Source organism: Gorilla gorilla, chromosome 9 (genome assembly GCF_029281585.2).
Source record: "Gorilla gorilla gorilla isolate KB3781 chromosome 9, NHGRI_mGorGor1-v2.1_pri, whole genome shotgun sequence".
NCBI lineage: Eukaryota > Metazoa > Chordata > Mammalia > Primates > Hominidae > Gorilla > Gorilla gorilla.
In genome coordinates, this window is record NC_073233.2 from 113,671,967 (window position 1) to 113,692,334 (window position 20,368).

The 20,368-nt window shown below is 35.1% G+C and overlaps 1 protein-coding gene across 9 annotated transcripts in view; it reads left to right on the forward strand.

The window, feature by feature from the left end:
* The window catches only part of GRIA4 (glutamate ionotropic receptor AMPA type subunit 4), a 377,201-nt gene that overhangs the window by 176,538 nt on the left and 180,295 nt on the right, over window positions 1-20,368 (forward strand). The window lies entirely within an intron of this gene.

The window sequence follows — 20,368 nt, forward strand, 5'->3', positions numbered from 1 at the left end:
TGCTTTTGTTTCAATCATAATAATAGAAAATTACTAATGGCTTATTAGGAATCCTCTTAAAACCAAATAATACATGATTTCAGTGTTTCTGTAACGGTGTAAATTTTCATTTTCCATTACGCTGCATCAAACCATTAAGCAAAGTTATAGAGTTCAGTTTTTAAGGTGGTTTTTTCACATTAGGCTCCACGGAATGCTGGAAGTCTAAAGATACTCTGTGGGGTCTGTGATTTCTCAAGTGTGAGAAACACAATCTTAACCTGAAGACTGCATTGAACAGAGAAAGGGGTGTGGATTTAAGCACTATTATAGGTAAATTTTTGTGTGCCTCTCATATCCCACCAAGGAACTGCCTCTTCCTCCTCTATGTAAGACCAAGATGACAATTCACGAAGAGAAGAGCAATGCTAGTATGCTATAAGAAGGTCAAGGGCTTTGGGCTCAAATAGACCTGGCTCAGGTTTGAGGTCTCGCTTCAGCATTTACTGGCTGGTTTCTCAACTTTCTAAATCTCAAGTAGGTTGGAAGATTGAGTGAAATATAAAATACATACGTACATACATACATACACACAAAAACAAAATAATAAATGTAAAGTTTTATCAATATGCAACTCAATATCTGGCCCACCATAGCTGTTTAATAAGGGCTATGCCCCCTTTACTCTAAGATGAACTTAAAATTGTAATCTTCTGAAACTAAATTTTATGTTTTTAACTTGAATAATTCTGTGCTACCCTGGAAGAAAATTAAGAGTAAAATAATTCACGGAGAAATGTATTTTACTATGTCTCTTTTTCTCCCCAAACATATAACTGTCAAGGAAGAAAAGAAAATATGCATATTAGCTTTACCACTGCAGTAAACTAAAGACATTTTGAACTAATCTAATAGGAACAATTTAATGGATGCAGTTCTCAAACACTTGGGAAAGTTGAAATACAAAATGAAGGGAACACAAAGTCACATAATCTCATTTCAAGAGTCACTTTCAGTGTTAGCCCCACACAGCTGTTACACTGGGAATTATCCAATTGCACACAGATAGATCTCTTTCCATTCATTTGGATAATTCTGAATTCCTTTCAGAGGAAGCATAATGCCAGTGCAGAAGTATAAAGACTCAATAACGGTCATCCTAAGGAAGGATTCAACCAACCAGAACAGCTGCTCATCAGAAACACTGCAAAGCTTCCTTTATCATCCATAGGTTTCTTCCTAACATAGTTGACATTTCAAAATACATTGGATATTTTTTACTCACAGACAGTATTAAAACATTTTATGAACTACACTTTTCAAAAAATGACAGACCTTGAAATAAAAAGAGATAAAACAGATTCTGGATGTTTGTGTGTGTGTGTGTGTGTGTGTGTGTGTGTGTGTGTGTGTGTATGAGTAAAAATCTTATCAGTTTATCATAATTGAGGCTGAAAGTTCAAGAGACAGAATTATTTTAAGAAAATGCACCAGCACCTAGCTTCACAATACCCAGTGATGTAAAGCTGCATTGAAACAGATGAATCACTTGAGCATAGATTTAAATGTAACCGAATTATTAGACCTAATAATTTGTAAGCCTATTTGGATTTATATCCTGACTTTGCTTCCTCTACATATGTAGCTGGCCTTGGATTGCTGAATCTCCTTGTAGCTTAGCCTCACAAGTAAATGGAGACAATAATAGTACTTTCCTGACATGGTTGTTTTTGGAAGATTAATAAAACCCACCTGTGAAAAATGCTTAGAACAGTACCTGGGTCACTACCGACACTGTGAAGGTTATAGTTGTCTTAAGACTAATAAGTATTATTGACTTTATCCTAGAAATGTGCAGAAATATGTATTCCTATATTGTTTTTGCAAATTAATTGCAATACAATTTAGTGGCCTTATAACCAGAATCAATTTGGGAGACTTTCAAAAGCAGTTTCTGTAAATCCCTCATCATTTCTGTAATTTACATACAGGTTTGATCAATAGTGAATATTCACAATTCACTTTTGTTAATAAAATATTTAATTCAATATTCATCCTTGAAAGGAGCATTTCATTATTATAACTGCCATGAGTGCAGGAGTCTGGCCTTTCTCATCTTTGAAACCCTGCTAGACAGCAGAGTGCTGGGCCCCTGTGGGCCACTCAGCCAGTATGTGCTGCGTGAATGAGAGCTATTTAGCAAATAGCAGATTTTCAGTAAATAATGAATGGGCTTGGGCTCTTTTGTACAAGCCATCTTTTCTACTTTACCCTAATAAACTATCAATTTTTCACAAGTATGCAAATTTAAAATTTTACAAGTCTTTTTTGCATTCAAAGTTCTAAACCTACTATCCTCCTTAATTAAGCATTTTGTGGGCATAAATAAGATCTGTGTTGTAAGGGACCTGTTAAAGCAAAACATAACCCTTTTGCAAAGAAAAAAATATATTTTTTAAAAAGGTCAACATCACTTATTGGAAAGAGTACAGCCATGATTTGTAAATTAGAGATTCTGATTCAGTGGATATAGGATAAGGCCCAGGAATCTGCAGTCTTAGGCATCCTACATGATTCCAAATACCAGGGTTTGGGAAACACTGAGGTAGCAATAATAAAATCTACCATGTATTAAGCCCATGCAGCGTTCTAGCTACTGTTTATATGCTATATATAAATTAACTAATTTAATCCTCCAAAACACACTTGTGCCGGATTTCAAACCCAGGCAGTCTGCCTCCACAACCTAGGTTCTTGCTGGTGCATACTATACGTTATCGGGGCTCAGATAATCAGAGACATCAACTAGTCTCTCTGAACTTCAATTTCTTCATTTGCAAATTCAAAATTTATTTATTTAGGGTGAAAAATAAATGAGGTACAATCCATCAATACCATATTGAAAGTGTTTTGCACTTATATATAAATATGCATATATTGATAATTGCTATTAGATTGATCAATTAGATCAATCTGAGAGACAATATATTTTATTTCTATTAAATGATGAATAAGCAAGGCATTACAAAAAAGAACAGAATGAAAAATGGTAAATAAATATAACACCAGTTAAGATTTATTTAGATGATTGCTATAAAGTACCAATGGGCATCAATTGTTTCTTGGAAAATCATCATGATCAAACATTTCTAAAGCATGAACCAGGCAGATGTTGATGTACCTTAAACTTTTAGTGTTTTCCAAACCATGGTCCTTCCCATGGGAACTGACATTATAAATCAAGTGATGTTTATATCTTTAAGGTTATATGAACATTAAAAGTTACTTGTATTATATTTGATACTGGATAGACGACATTTCTAAACTGATATTATCTGCTTTTTACTCTGGTACTAAAATCAGGTAACTAAAACAAAAGGAAATGGTGGCAAACTCTTGGTTTAATCTGTATAAATTGTCGATAATATCAATTGACTAAGAAAAAAGTATTCATGCCTGGAATGAAATATCTGCTATTAGGCTGGGGGTGGTGGCTCACACCTGTAATCCCAGAACTTTGGGAGGTCAAGGAGGGTGGATCACTGAGGCCAGGAGTTTAAGACCAGCCTGGACAACACAGTGAAACCCCGTCTCTACCAAAAAATACAAAAATTAGCTGGGCATGGTGGCCACACCTGTAGTCCCAGCTACTTGGGAAGCCGAGGCAGGAGAATCGCTTGACCCCAGGAGGTGGAGGTGGCAGTGAGCCGAGATCGAGCCACTACATTCCAGCCTGGGCAACACAGTGAGACCCTTTCTCAAAAAAAAAAAAGGAAAGAAAAAGGAAGTATCTGCTATTGACCAGCAATTTATGACAAGGTTTTGTAAAATATCTATGCCCACATTGTGACTCTTAAGATCACATTACCGAGTTGAATCTTCTATTCAAGAGGATTATCTCAAGTCATAATGAAAGTGCGGCACTAAATTGTTTCTTTTAGGTTTATTACAACAAATTTCAACTGGATCATTTGAACAATGTACATGTTTACATCTCAGTGTACTATTGATTTGTGGAACATTTAGCTTTCTTATTCTTGAATTTCTCCTTGTGTGAATTCTTTAGTTGAAAGATGACACACTAAACAGTATCCAAGACTGAAGTATAATCATTTATTCATTTAACCTAAAATTTTCATGTGTTGATGTTATATTATGTACTATGCTAGGTTCCGGGAATTAAAAGATAAATATTACATAGTACATAACCTAGTCTTTCCCTTCTAATTCAGTGGAGGGAAAAATCTTTCCCCCAGAAAGGTTTTTTATTAAACGTGTATGTGTGGTATTTTTGTTTTTTGGGTTTTTTGCTTCTTTGTAAGGTAAGCTTAAAAGCAATTTTGCTATTACTCTGCAGGAGAAGCTCCGTTAGAATCTTTAATTTACAAAACAGTGGTTTTAATTGAACCACTAGCAATTATACTGTGAATTAGACTGCAAACATGCTATTATAATGCATCTTGGACTTTCAGAAAACAGAATTGGACTCCCATAAGCAAAGAGAGAAATCTCCTTCAGTGAGGAGGTAAACAGAAAGCTATCAGAACCAACACTCACCCCCATGGAGACAGGCATTGTTCTCTGACTCTCCCAGCTTCTCCTCAGAAAGAGCTGAAAAGCACTCTTTCTTAGTGTACATTTTAAACTTTACGGTGATTTCCATCCCTGCCATTCTGGTGAAAGGAACAGAGAGACTACAACCTGGTAGGCCAAGCCAAAGACAACTAATTGAGCACTGATCTCAGTTCCAGTTCAGAAGTGTTCCAAATTCATTTTTCTGTGTATAAAGAAGTCTAAAGGCATTTAACTCTATGACAAACTCATATTCAAATTAATTAATACATTATTATACAAACCTTTATAATGTAAATTTGAGCAATAGTGATTATTTTTCCCCAATCAATTAAACTACATAAGGCCCTACTGTTTGGGTAAAGGCTGTGTTAGACCCTCTGAAGCATACAGAAAACGTAAGATACTGTTATAAGTCAGAGAATTTAAAGAAATCCAAGACAGGGGAAACATTTTGTAATCAACACAAGACAGACTAAAAGCAGTCTAAAAGATGTAAAGAATTCCTTTTTTTTTTTTTTTTTTTTTTTTGAGATGGAGTCTTGTTCTGTCGCCTAGGCTGGAGTGCAATGGAGTGATCTCAGCTCACTTCAACTTCTGTCTCCTGGGTTCAAGCGATTCTCCCACCTCAGCCTCCTGAGTAGCTGGGATTACAGGCGTGTACCACCAAGCCTGGCTAATTTTTGTATTTTTTAGTAGAAATGGTGTTTCACCGTGTTGGCCAGGCTGGTACAGAATTCTTGTACAGAATTCTTCACTTCGAGTTCAGAAACAAGAGAGCTGATGAAGATGAGGGGAATCACATAAGTACTGTTGATATCACGCAAGTTTAACATTTAAAAATATTGCTTAACTACTGTTTGTTTCTACATAAAAAGATGAATCATTACAGTTCGTTTAGTTTTGGGGTTGTTTTATTATTTGTTTTATTAGCATTACTATTGAAAATATAATATCTTTTGTATAATATGATCCTATTCAATGAATAGGAGTAGATTGACTGCCCATTACAAAGAAGAGCTTCTCCCCTCAGATGAAAGATAGAAAGGCATGTGGATTTAGTCAAGGTTTGATCAGTAAAGAAAGTACTATTGTTGACAATAAAATAACGTTGAATTAGAAAAATGAACTTTGAATGACCACATCTCCCAAAATGCTGTATTTGCAATATGCTGTATTATAAAAAGGCCTTCAAATATTCTAAATCAACCCATAAAATGTTATGTGATTGTTCTAAAATTAAGATAACTAAGACATTTTATTATTAGAAAATCAAAAAAACAAAAGATGTTGGCATGGATGTGGAGAAAAAGGTATGCTTATACACTATTGGTGGAAATGTAAATTAGTACAATCTGTAGGAAAAACAGTATGGAGATTTCTCAAACAACTAAAAACTATCATTTCATCCAGCAATCCCACTACTAGGTATCTATCCAAGGGAAAATAAATCTTTATATTAATAAGACAGCTGCAATGTATGTTTATCATAGCACTATTCACAATAACAAGGTCATTGAATCAACCAAAGTGTCCATTAATGGTTGGCTGTATTAAAAAAAAATATAGTACATATACAACATGGAATACTATGCAGCCAGAAAAAAGAACAAAATCATTTCATTATAGCCACATGGATGGAGCTGGACACCATTATCCTAAGTAAAATAATTTAGAAACAGGAAACCTAACACTGCATGTTCTCATTTATAAGTGGGAGCTAAACAATGAGTACACATGAACATAAAGATGGAAACAACAGACACTGGGGACTCCAAAAGGGATGAGGTTGGGGATAGTGAGGGTTGAAAAGAAAAAAAAAAGGCTTTCCACTGCTAGTCAATATCTCCGGGACTGGTTGGATGAAAACCCAAAAATTGATCCTGAAATAAGGAGAGTCAACTCTCCCTTGAAAAATCTTATAGTTCTCATAAAATATATTTATATGAAGACTAGGCAGTGACATGAAAATCACATTCAAAAAGTTGAATAAGTAATGGTGGAATCCTTAAGCCATAGGGAATTAGGACTTAGGACTAAATTGTCTACAACCAAAAGTATAAGTTAGACATTCCTAGTGACACACAGGTAGATAAAGTAATTTAATGGAATCTACCCTCATTCTGAAAATAAAATCTGACAAAAAGATAAAAAAGCATGTTTTTTTGGAACAGAGAACATAAACTTTATAGCATCACAGATAGAACTGGTAAAAACCAAAAGGCATAAAAGGCAGCAAAAACAACTTAAGATGTTAATTCTTTGATATGATGAACTATAGATCTACAAAAATAGTAGTCATATGCTTCCAAGCCATTGGAATTGCAATTATAAAAGACCACTGAGGGTAGAGTCTCATCAATGGTTACAGGTTTATATTAGATCTCAGACTGCTGAGAAAGCTTTCCAAGATGATTCAAGCCCCCATTGATTTTTATCTTCTCCGAACTCATCAAGAACATAAAAAGTCTAACACCAATTATAACATTTATGTATGCCAAGCAAAATGCATATTCAAATAAGTGTTCAAAGTGTTCAGAGACAGGTCATGTATGTCCTCCCGCCCCTCCTTTGTTCTTGGAGCATAATCAGCCTTGGTGCTGGATCTGAAGGGCCTTTAATAAAAGTGCCCTGTGACCATGAGCGGCTCTACCTCTTTAGGCATCAGTTTTTCAGCTGGAAAGTTATTAGAGTCAATCATACCCCTTTCTCACTGCAGCTCCAACAATCCAAATTCTTTTATCTTATTTCTGTTGACATTACTTAAAAGAAAAACACTAAAGATAATATTTTGATGTGAAGTGAAATTTAAGCTTACATAAGCACATTCTCTAAGTGGATGTCTTTAATTTCATTATTGCTCAGGGTGACTTTACTGATCAAAAGAAGCAGCACCAAAAAAAATTGCTAAGTGAAGTCATTGTGGTACTGTTAACAGTCCTAAATGTCAATTGGAAGAATAGGCTGCTTCTTCTGAAGCACTCCTATTTAAAACAGAATGGACAGCAACACTGATGGATGATCAAGGCAGTCTGAATCACACAAGGGGACTTTATGCTTCTGCAAGTGAGAAGGAAAATGCAGAATTTTTTTTCTATCACTCTCACACAGCTATGAAATGCTGTTTGCTATTCAAAATGCAAAACTGCCAACCAAAATCTGAGAGAAGATAATCCATTCTTTCCTTCCACCTGCATTGGTAAGCACAACAAGCTGGGTGGGAACTTCTCCAAATTTTTTTATTCTGTCTCCCTTTGTACGTTCTTTTACTACACAAACTGTGTTCTCTAGCTCACCTGTCAGAGAGACATCTGTTACCTTTATAGAAGCCAATGCACATTGCTGTGTGTCACGCTTTAGTAATTTACTGCCAATACTAGGACAAATCTTTTTACAAAGCTTTGTCTGAAAACTCTTTTGATCCATCAATCACTAGAGGTACATGTGTTGCCCACCCCTCAACTTCAGACAACAGTGGCCGGTGATCTATGAGCTTAGTTATCTTCTCCCATGCAGCTAAAATGACACACTACCTCCTAGCTCCCTTGCCAGTTTTTAAACTACCCTGGCAAGCACAGAGAATTAATAACAAAACATGAAGCATCCCAAATGTAACCTTAATGCCCTTGTGCACCCATTCTTCCATTACTTTTTCACCTTTCTGCCTCAAGCCAGGGAACTAAAAGGATTAGACATAATGCTATAAATGTAAAAATATGGAAGTCTTAGCAGAGGGTTGCAAGACATAGAATTATCATGGTACTACTGACACTTTAAATGTAATGATTTGATATATCAGAAAAGTTCTTTGAGATCCAGAAAAGATGAAGAGAAGAGCTAAGTCTGGAAAATGCGAGTTAAAATAATGGATCATTATATGTGGAAGCATATATCCTTCCATTTCCTTTTTATGTGGTTTGATTATTCGCTTTCTTTGCTGCCCTGAAGAACCTTGGATGTCCATTGCAAAATCCTCTTCATATTGACAGCATTCTACTCTACTTATCATCAAGCAGAGCCTGTGTCAGCAGATCCAATGGCCTCTCTGAGTGTGGCCCTCCCACTGGGTAGATAATGAGCTCGGCTGATCCATCCCTGAAAGTGCTGAGGGAGCTTCCAGCACAGATGGCCTTCTTGCTGATCATGTCTGAGGGTTTTGTTTTGCTTTTTTCCCCCTAAGTTGGCTCATTTAATACAAGATACATGAGAGGCAGTTTGGTCTAAGCCAACAGCAACAACGAAAAGTAGAATTATGAATTAGAGTGCTGCTTTAAAATCAAAAGACAATCACCAAAGTAAAGATATTGTCTGTCCACAGTGGTAAAGAGAAATAATTGTGATATGCATTTATATTTATATCAATACTAATATGTCCAAAGTGTATTTTGTTGGTTGGTCTCAACAAAAAACAATGATTGTGCGTTTAATACATAATGTTCTTCTATAGAGTTGTAAATGTTTTTCTAATTAATTTTTTAAGTTGAAAAATATTACAGATGCATTATACATGTGGGGCTTCCATATTCATCATTAATGAAGATTACTCCCATTTCAGTCCTCAATTCTTAGTGATTGTTTCTCTTACCAGTTTCTAAATGTGCCATGGAGTGCCAAGTTCTAGTCCTGTTCAGTCTTCTCAACTACATAGAACATGTATCTGCACAAAAACTTGGACCTGGTAATATTAGCCACTCAGTGATTCTTTCAACTGTTCAAAAGGAATGACCTAGCTCAACTTATAGAGAATTTGTCATCATAAGATAGAGAAAAATAAGGCACCTGAGTGTCCAAAGCACTCAGCAATATGAATTTGAATGTCCACTTGAAGTTAACATTAGAAAGTTAATACTAAAGTGAATTACACGTGGGCAATGTCATGAATGCTCTATAGCATTAAAGCTTAGTAAGAGGATTTATTCCAGGATGACAAATAGGAAATGTAGAAGGGCTGGGGACATTCTCAGGGAATTTCATGTAAGACAGTTTATTCTCATGGATCTGATCTAATGTTGACTCAAATGAAAATAGAAGCAGCAATATCACTTACCCTTAGGTAGTTGAATTCTTTTAAAATATGTTTTATAAACGCCACATGTCAAAGATATTACAAAAAAATTTCAAGAATGCCAAAGCATAAAACTATACTTGTTTCTTCTCATAGGAAAAGCAGGAATAAAATAATACTGAACTTCATAATGACTATTAAGTTTGTAACAAAAAAGGAAACACCAGTTTGTGTAATATGATGAAATTTACAGAAAGTACAAGAAATAAACGAACATCAAGAGCTAGAACTTAAATTATGTTAAAATAGTTTAAGAATATTCAGATATAAAAAGTCACTTGCAAAAGGGGTGGTCATAGTCAAATTTGAAATTTACTTTGCCTAAAAGCATTGTATAAGAGAGTTCCAGTGAGAGAGGCACTTTTGACAGTAACAGTGAACACAAAATCCTCACACCTTATAATTAAAATTTTTGTATATTTGTATTATAAGAAGCACCATTTCTTCAAGAATAAATTAGGTACTTTTTCATGTGGAAAACGAACACAACTTTTAGTCATAACTTTGATACATGTTCCATATACCACCCAAAATTTTGCATGCCTTACCTTTATATTAGAGAAGTAAATTTTCAAAATTAGCAACACATACTTTTAACATACCTGAAGATATTTGCTTATTTCTTCCAATAAATATCAATAAAAGGAATGGCAGTTATACATATCATTATTTTTAAAACTAACAGTTTAATTTTAATTTCTAATTAAAATCCTTATCTAAGTTGTTCAGTTCAATAAAAATAACTTAATAAATTTAAGACACTGCCTTCAACTGGCTTATAGTTTAGAGCAGGAGACAGACCCTAAATGAGTATTTAATATTGCATCTGGGCACTTGGTCTGATCTATGCCAGTTTGCCAACCAGAGTTTGTCCAACATACAAAGATAGGCTGCATATGATCCCTACTATATACTCAGAAATTGAATTATTGAGATGTTCAACAATACACTCAAAGGCATTTCAGATTCTCAAACTTTCCCTATATTCTCTTATTTAAGGAAAAGTGCACAGTGTAAACAAGTTCTTATGCCAGCAGACTAATCTCATAATTTCATTTAAAATACTTTGAGTCAGTTCAAGAAACATTTATAGAGAACTGCCAAATGCTGAGCACTATGCTGACTCCTGGAGATGTAAATAAGATGGAGCTACCACTCTCTGCGGGCCCTAGGTTAGACAAGGCTGATGGAGTGAGGTCCAGAAAGTCTCTTGAGCACATCCATAAGTCTGCACCATTTCCCTTGGGTTTAAAAACTGTGGACAGCGACAGGGATACTACACAGACCCTATTCTACCACTTCCCCAGGGGTAAATAGAGGCAAAGGGACAATACAGGTCAAGCACTAAGATTATCACATCTAGGGTTCCTGCTGGGTCTGTCTTCTGCTCCATCAGAGAAGAGACCCACAGAATCTCACAGCAGGGACCATTAAAAATGCATATAATGTCACTTTTTAAAGGGCTCTGAGAGCTCCACAATGCAGGACTCTATTACCTCTTTTAAAATGGATCTTTAAACATTCTTAATAAGGCAATGGAGGTTCACAGATTTGAAAGCCTCCCATGAAGCTGTTCTTCCCACAGGAATTTGGAAGCAGTGATTCAGCGGGTGCAACAAAGTCTCTGCTTTTCTGGAGAACTTTAGCTCTACCAGACACAGGGTCATGGAATATCTGGTAGACATAGAGCTTAGGGGAAGGAAAGTGAGGATATCAATACACAGGCAGAGAATGTCACTCTTGCCAACTGTCCAAAAATAGAGATATGCCCAACATGCTATTTGAACACCAAAGGATGTTTGGAGGATTCCTAACCACAATGGTGAAGCAGTGTGGGGAAGAATGGAGAGAACTCTTCACAGAGTAAGAGATATTTTAATCTTGAAGAGTTAGTATTTAATCAGGAGCAGTAGGCACTCACAGAAGGAAGAATTGCATGAGCAAACACAAAGAGATGTGAGAATTATAATTCTGCATATCTAGGAGCCATAAATGTAGTCGGCAGTTATGATAATGTCTATTTTAAGGGTAATGACAATCACTCAATTTCTTAAATGGTCTGTTTGTCCACCAATTAATTCCAAATTCCAATGGCCGATTAAAAACTATCTTATTCAGTGTTTATGGGCACTTATTGATCTTAGAAGAAGACAAAGCAAAAAAGAGGAACATTCATGTTTATAAACAGTCTATGAAATGCTAGAGACTGCTTTCCTTTTCCAATGGAATGAAAACCCTGTGATACAGGGTTTTTGGCTTGTTATTCACAGCTCTATCTCCAGCAAATAGAACAGGAACTGGTGTATATACACACATATATGTGTATGTGTGTGCCGGGGTGTGTGTGTGTGTGTGTGTATGTGTGTGTGTGTACATTATATATATATATATATATATATATAATGTACACACACACACATATCTGTCTCTCTGAGATATATACATATCTATCTATCTATATCTATCTATATATCTCTCTCACAAGATATATACATATATATATAGAGAGAGAGAGAGAGAGAGTTATGGTTGTGGTTATGGTTATATGGCTATGTAGTAATAAATAGGGATTCAATGGTAAGACAGATCTGGGACCTGTCCTTACGGAGCTGACATTCTAATCCAGGGGTTTTAATCTTGGAGATGGAGAATTGTAAACTTCTAGATAGGAAAAACAATTACATCTTAATTACATCTTTAGTTTTCTTAACCTGTAACTCAAATTTAGCATTAAATTAAATTATGAATATAGGCCATAAACCACCGAGGTATTAGCAGTACCTGTGACTTTGTGAAACATTAAAAATCACAGATGATTACATACCACATTCCAGTGTTGCACACATCTGAGAAGACCATTTTTACTCATAATGATTTTGAAACTGTTATTGACACACCATTAGGTTTTGTTATTTAATGCATTAATAAAGAATCAGGTATCTTATCATATCACAAATTTAGTTTTAATACTTTGAAATTGAATTTCAGTTACATATGTATACATGTGCCATGCTGGTGCACTGCATAACTGGTTACTTTTGTTGTCTGTGTCATTTATTTCATACATTTAAAAGCGTAGTTCTGAGAAAAGAACTACAGACTTCACCACAACGTTTAATAGGTTAAGGATACCAGAAATTGTTAAGCACTCCAGTCTAGAAGGCAGGAAAGAAATTAATTAAACAAGAGATTATTTAATCTTTTTAATCTATTTAATTAAATGATTTTTAATCATTTAATAATTTAATTATTAAATGACGTGACAAGTGAACTGATAGAGGAAGAATACGATGTTATCACCATACACGCACATAGTAGTTCAGGGTGGTCTTCCGAGGATTCATGGAGAAGTCATGCCTTGGCTCCCCCTGAAAAACTTGTAGGAGAGTATGAAACATTCAAGAAACTGAAGGAAGTTTATTACGAAAGGAACTAGAGTGTGAATGTGTGATGTGGACATCTGGGTGCAGGAGATGAGGGGTAAGAGATCATCTTAGGCCAAGTGAGAAAAGACTTAAAAGAGTTCGCACTTCATTCTAAGGGTAATGGAAAGCTAGTGATGGGTGTTACAAACTGAGAGTAAAAGATCACTCTGGAGAGAACTGATTTGGAAAGGGGCAAGCACTAAGCCAGGGAAAGCAACACTTAATGGATGTAATAATTTGAGAAGATCAGAGATCTTCATTCTTTTTAGAAAAATAGAGAAATGAAGAAAATCAACATGGTGCTAGAACATCGATGCTTATTATGCATTTATATTCAACTTTATTACTATATTATTGTTGTTATTAGCATAAACTTTATAGCTGTTGCCTAAAAATACAATACATTTATGCTTCTTTCAGTGGCTTAGATAATTCAAAGTAAAATAGAGGAAGTAAGGTAGGAGCTTCAGCAAATGACAAGTGGCATTTTGGCTGAGAGTTCATGCAGGAAAGATTGCCAGTCACAAATGCCTGCAGAGAGACCCATTTCTAATCATTATCCTAAGCTTTCAGTTTTGACGTAGTGACTTCTTGATAACCTGTACCATTTTAAAATATATTTATATCAGGTGCTTCCATTTCAATTTTATCTTCAGCCAAACCCTCTCTTTTCTGTACTGTTCATTCCCCAGGATGCAATTCAATATTTTCATTGATTCCATCCAACTTATCCATTATCCTAAAATCAAATGCAGTACATTTGGCAAGACTGTCCAAATGTTTTGCTCTCTCTACCATGTGTTTATTTATTTGGGTACTTTCTATTGATCAAATCTTCAATCTGTCATTTTTCTTTTTCAAACCTTGAATCTGAAACATGATACAACTTTGATATTGATTATATAAGTTGGCAGCAGTTAGTGAGATTTGGAAACCATGTGAGCTGGCCTCTCAGAGCATCTAGTTTCCACTGTAACTAGCCTCATGGATATAAATTCTCATTTTAGTCATACATTTCCAAAATTTGATAAATACTGTGTCATTACTGTAATTACCCTCAATCAGTCCCCTTTTGTGTGGGATGATTGCCATCAGTGTTCTGGTTTCTCCATCTTCCTGTGAGGTGCAAAAGAAAACAAGTAGACCATAGGTAGTGAGTAGTTATCTGTAGTTTATTCATATGGGAAACTAAGAAAGTAACATTAAGAAAGAAAAGTTATCTTTTTGCTAGAAAATAAAGTGGCCCCTTAAGTAAATCCAGGAAAATCTATTTTTCCATAACATTTAAAAGATTAATACTTTCAGAGCTACTGACACTTCTGTAAACATCTCAGAGAAGGTTTTGTCATTAGCCTTTCTTTTCCTTAAAATGTAAACTATAATGTTGTATTTTGGTAATAAGAAGAAAGAAGTCCAAAATAAATCCAGGGACTATACAGAAGGCACCATATTAGAAGCATTGATACGTAAAAATACCGCTGGCCAGGCATGGTGGCTCACATCTGTAATCCCAGACTTTGGGTGGCCGAGGTGGGTGGATGGCTTGAGCTCATGGGCAACGTGGTGAACCCCCGTCAATACAAAAAATAAAAAGTCCGGCATGGTGGTGCATGCTTATAGTCCCAGCTACTCCAGAGGCTGAGATGGGAGGATGGCTTAAGCCCAGGAAGTAAAGGCTGCAGTGAGCCGAGATCACGCCACTGCACTCCAGCCTGGATGACAGAGCAAGACCCTGTCTTGAAAATAAATAAATAAATAAATAAATAAAACAAATGAAAAGAAAGAAAAGAAGGAAATAGTATAGCATTTGTGTTTAGGTGAAAAACAAGGCATAAGCAAAGCCCGCTAACAATACAAGGGTATGGAATTAAGGTTTATGAGTAATGTACTCCTTTTAGAAGAGAATTGTGGTGTATGTGTAACTTCTATAAAATCAAAGTATTTTGGTTCCACAAATATAAATAATCAGGAAGCCTGATTATATAGTTAGCATTCGGGCCTAAGGTTACACTCTAGCTTTCAAATTACCACACCCTAAAATCTCAACTCTCATGTGTTTTTCTTGGAATACCACCTGCCATACTAAAACTTAATCCCCAATTTCACCTCTAATTCATTCTAGTCATTCAAGACTGCAGCGTCTTTCCCATCTGATTCTTTGTTCTCATAATCTGGCTAAATGTCACCTTAAATCAACTTAATCGTGCTACCTTTTCTGAAACTATAATGAGTTCCTTTGTGTCTTGTTCATTTCTCTTTTGTAGGACTTGTAATCAGTACCACACCATTGGCAAGTAATTGTATGCCAAGTTCTGTTGTTCACTCTTGGCTTTATGTGCTCTACAACAAGAGCATAAACTCCATAACTGCTTGCCTTTTAGGGCCTAGCACAGAGCTCAATGTATTTAATTAGTTGATTGCTGATTCAAATTTAAACAATGGAAATTACATACATTTTTGGAATGAGCCGATGCCAAGTTTGAATTCTGCCTCATCTATGTATTCATTTATTGAGCAAATATTTATTGAGCACCTACTATGTGCCAGGAACTATCCTAGATTCAGCAATAATAACACTACTAAAATCAATAACAATATGCATATATATAAAACCACACATAGACATAAACACACACACATACACACACACACATGCACAAGACAACACTTCCTATAGCCATGAAGCTTACATTCAAGTAATAGAAGTGGACACTTAAAAAGATGAATTAGATAATATCATAACAAAGAAACATAAGTAAAGCAGGCAACAAGGATGTGAAGTATAAGATAAAGGAAAAGTTGAATCACATGAGAAGGTATATTTAACAAAAGACCTGAAGAAGGTGAGGGAGTTATCCCTGAGGACTTCTGTGGAAGAGATTGTTGAGCAGGAGGAACACCAAATGCTGATACCCTGAGTGAGCAAGCAGCTTCTTTACAGTGTTTCAGGGAGAGTGACAAAGCCAAAGTGGGTGGAAAGAGGGAACAAAGAAAAAAAGAGGAGAAAAGGATCTCAGGCAGGTAATGGATGCTACATTTCTTGGAACTTCGCAAGCTTTCATTCTGACTAAGAAAAGGAGTGACACAATCTGACATATTTTAGGATGTGTCTGTATACTAATTAAGAATGGGTGTGGACAGAGACACAGAGGCCGATTAGGAGACTGTGGCAATAATCTAGATGAGAAGGTGGTTGAACTGGCACTAGGAGTAGTGAGAAGTGGTTGAACTCAGAATATGTTTTGAAGGTACAGACAACAGGATTCTGAATGTGACAGAAAGGAAGGAGCCAAAAACCATGCTAAGCTTTTTGACTCTAGCAACCAGAAAACAGAATTGTCGTTACTGAAATGAGAACAGAGGAAAGAATATTGGTGGGAAGTCAGGTAGTGCTCAGGTTTTAACATATTAATTTTGAAGTGCTTATCATTAAACCTCCTACTGGACATATGAAGTAGGCAGTTAGATATGTTGGTATGGAATTCAGAGGAAAGTTATTAGTATTAAGGTGGTATTTAACTCATCCCCAGAGAGTGTTAGTTCATAGATAATGAGAGAACAACAAGAGAAATCCAAGTTCTAAACTCTGCCCTATGGCACTCTGATCCTTAGAGATGGTTGAGATGAAAAGGAACCAACAAAGAAACCGAGAACAAGAGTAGCTAGAGTAGCTAGCAAGGTAGAAGGAGAACTAGGTGAGTATGTTTAGATGCCAAGTATCAAATGGTTTTAAGGGAAGAGTGATCAGTGTGGTCAAATGCTAAGGAATGGCCACTGGATTTAACAGCATGGTGATCACTGGTGACCTTCTCAAGAGCAGTTTCATTGAATAGAGTAAAAACCTAATTTGAAGGTGTGCAAGAAAGAGCAAAAAGAAAGAAACTGAGGATGGCAGGAAGAGAGGACTCTTTCAAGTAGTTTCGATGTCAAGAGGATGGGAATGAGTCAATTGCTGGAGGGAAAATGGGATTAAGATGGGAGAAATTACAACGGGTATAGGGCTATGCAATAATCAACAAAGAAGATGATGATGCTGGAGACAGAGGAGAGAATATCTGGAAATGTTCTTTAGTAGATAATAGCAGATGGAACCCAGGGTAGACAAAAAGGATTTGGCCTTAGGATTCACTCATGGTAACTGAATATTATTATATTACTATTTTATTACTATTTAGTTACTGTGTGGAATATATGCATGAACAGATATAGTGGCAGGAATTTTTAGAAGTTCTCCTATGAAGGCTTCAATTTTTAGATGAAGCATGATTCAAGGTCATCTGCTGAAATCAAAGATGTAGAAAAGTTGAGGAAAGAGAAGAAAGGATTAAAAATCATCTAGCAAATTAAGAAAGGGAATGGACTAGGAACATAGAGTACAGTTACCAGGGATCATTTAGTATTTAAAGGCAGAATAGTTTGTTTCACTTTCTCTAGTAACATTCAGCTATAAAGACGTAGGCTCAGAGTAACAAAGAACTGAATTTAAGCTGGATTGGAATTTTGCCAAATGAATGTGACACATTGGAGAGGGCAAAGGAGTTGAGGGTTTATGCGTGCATGATTATGATTACCCATAAATTTTAAGCTGGCTTTAAAAGCAAGAAAACACATAAAGACAATGAAAGATAGAACAAAAAAAGTAGGACCAATAGATTAATGGTTCTAGTGGGATCAAAGGATTCTTAGAGTATAGCTCTAGAGGGAATTGGTCAGAGGGTAAGTGATTGAAATGGAGATTATGGAGAACTGCAGTTTTTGCCAATGTCAAAGGTATAAACATGAGAGTGAGTGACTACAGTGTGAAAGGGTGAAATCAAGAGAAATGACAAAGAGGAAGTTACACATAGCTTATGTAAATATTGAGACTACCATTTACTAACTTTAGCAAGTTATATTTTCTAAGCCTCAGCTTCTTTATAATTAGAATGAGGACAGTAATGCCTCATTAGCTTAAAGTGTGGCTGTGAAGACTCCTAATGATAATGTGTCAAGGTACCTATGCCTTGGAACACTCAGTCTAGACTTTTCAAATTATGTCAAATTTAAATTAGGGGACAAGGATTGTTTCTCAAAACAAAAATACATAAAATTAATATAGACTAAATATTAAGAATTGTTTCAGCATATTTAAATTCAGACATGGCTAATCAATTAAAATAATTGATGCATTCTGAATGAATAAGAAGTCAAATATTTATTCCTAAATCATCTTCTTCATTTATTTCCATAGTAAGCAAACTGTCCAATCTCGTTTTAGTTTTGCAGCTTGCAAGACTCATCTAAGCCACTAATTTACTTCTGCTACATTAAAATTTTTTAATTTTAAAAATAACTTTAAGATTCATTCTAAGATATAAATAAATAAATTAACAAGGTTTTCTTCCATGAATGAGCTTCTTAATATTAGCCTAGAATCATAAAACACATTTAAAATATAGGATAGGTGCTTTTTAGGAGATAGATATTATACAGGAAGTTAACTCAGAACCTAAATCAATTAACATAAAGTATAAATTAACTAAATACGGCATGGTATGAATAGTAACATAAATCTAACTTTCCTAGTAATTTATCACAATAGAAACATTAAATCCTAATAAAATTGAGCTATTTTGTTCAGGAAAACCCAGAATAACAATCTTAGAGATGAAATTAGGAATAAACTAAGGATTTGGAAACCACAAAATCTTATTTCTTAAAACTCAGAGAGAAAAAAGGAAGAAACTGTATTTAAATGTATCTACCTGTTGAAATATTTAAATATTTAATATTTAAAATGATGAATCAATTTAAGTATGTGTGAAAAATACAGTAAAATTAGATTGTGATATTGAATGTTAAGCCTCAATAAACTTCAGGACAACAAATATTTAAAAACATGCAGGAAATTAGGATTATATGAATGTAGGTTTTATTTTAATAAAGATTAGAAGTAGAGAGAAAAATGAACATTTTAACAGAAAAAATAGAAAGCAATATGTTTATCTGAAATAATTACTTTCTGAATAAAAAAGTGCCAAATAAACTTTGAAGAAGGAAATTCAGAAATATCTCTAACTTCAGAGCATAAGTGAGTTCCATTAAAGTTAGAGACATAATTTTTTTATTTCAACTATATTATTTTTAATGAGAAAAATCTTCCAATTGAAAACTTTGAGTTATAAATAATAGCCACTACCATTTACTACCATTTACTGTCTACAATGTACAAGTACTATGCTCATTGTTGGTGAGGTCAAACTAGGGAAAAAAAACTGTAGAGAAGCTGAATTTGACTAAAAATAAGACAGGATTTTCTAATAATAAGTGTTATAATGAAAATGGAATTGAGTTCCTTGGTAGATATTGTGCTTCTGATCACTGAAGGTATTCAAGCAAAGATTTCATGATATCTAACTAAAATACTTTGTAATACCAAGAAGAGTATGATACCTAGAGATGAGTCACAAAGGAAAAGACACGCAGGATAGCAGTATCACAAAGCAAGATTGAAGAAAAGGCCAGCATCTGGGATGCCAATTTGAGCAGGACATGGCAGTAATTAGTGGAGATCCAAGTAAGGGGATGAGTTAACAAAGGGCTAAATTGGCAGGCAGCCTGACTGGGTCCAGATGGGCAGATGCGGCCACATCAAAGAGACTCATCAGTTTAGTCAATGACCCAAAGCAAACTTATAAGCCCAGGGCATCTGAGTTCTAGAGGCTGGTGGTGAGAGAAGAGAGCAGAAGAACAGAAATTAGCCGAAAAGAGGCTGGAATTCAAGAACAAGATTTCATCTGCTGGTAGAACACCAAAAGCAGAGCCCGCCTGACAGTGCTGGACCAGGAGATGTTGAAACAGAGCTTCCTCTATGCATTCCTATTTAAGAACTGAATCAACCTCTCAGATTTAAAACCATCAGAAATAACTAAGTACTTACAATATGAAGATGAGTAGTTATACCTTGATAACAAATAAAATCCAAACACTTGATTAACCTCTTCAATGACCTAGCTGTCAAGATGTAGAAAGTATTAGTTAATTGAACTTTGGGCACAAAATGAAGAAAAGATTTTGAAATGCAACCAAGCTTAATATCAAAAAAGTAATTTATAACTATTCAACTTCTCAGTCTATTTTCTCACTTACTCAGCAATTTAGTGAATCTATTGAAAAGTTTTCTGGATATTGCTTACTATTCAGTTCAAAATTTTTACAAATAAAAATATTGAGTATTTCTTTAATGTTTGGCAAGATTTTTTTACAGGAATATAGAATACATCTCTTCCTAGGCTATATCCTACAAGGTAGTTAATTACAAAGATTATGTCATTGAAAAAAAAACAAC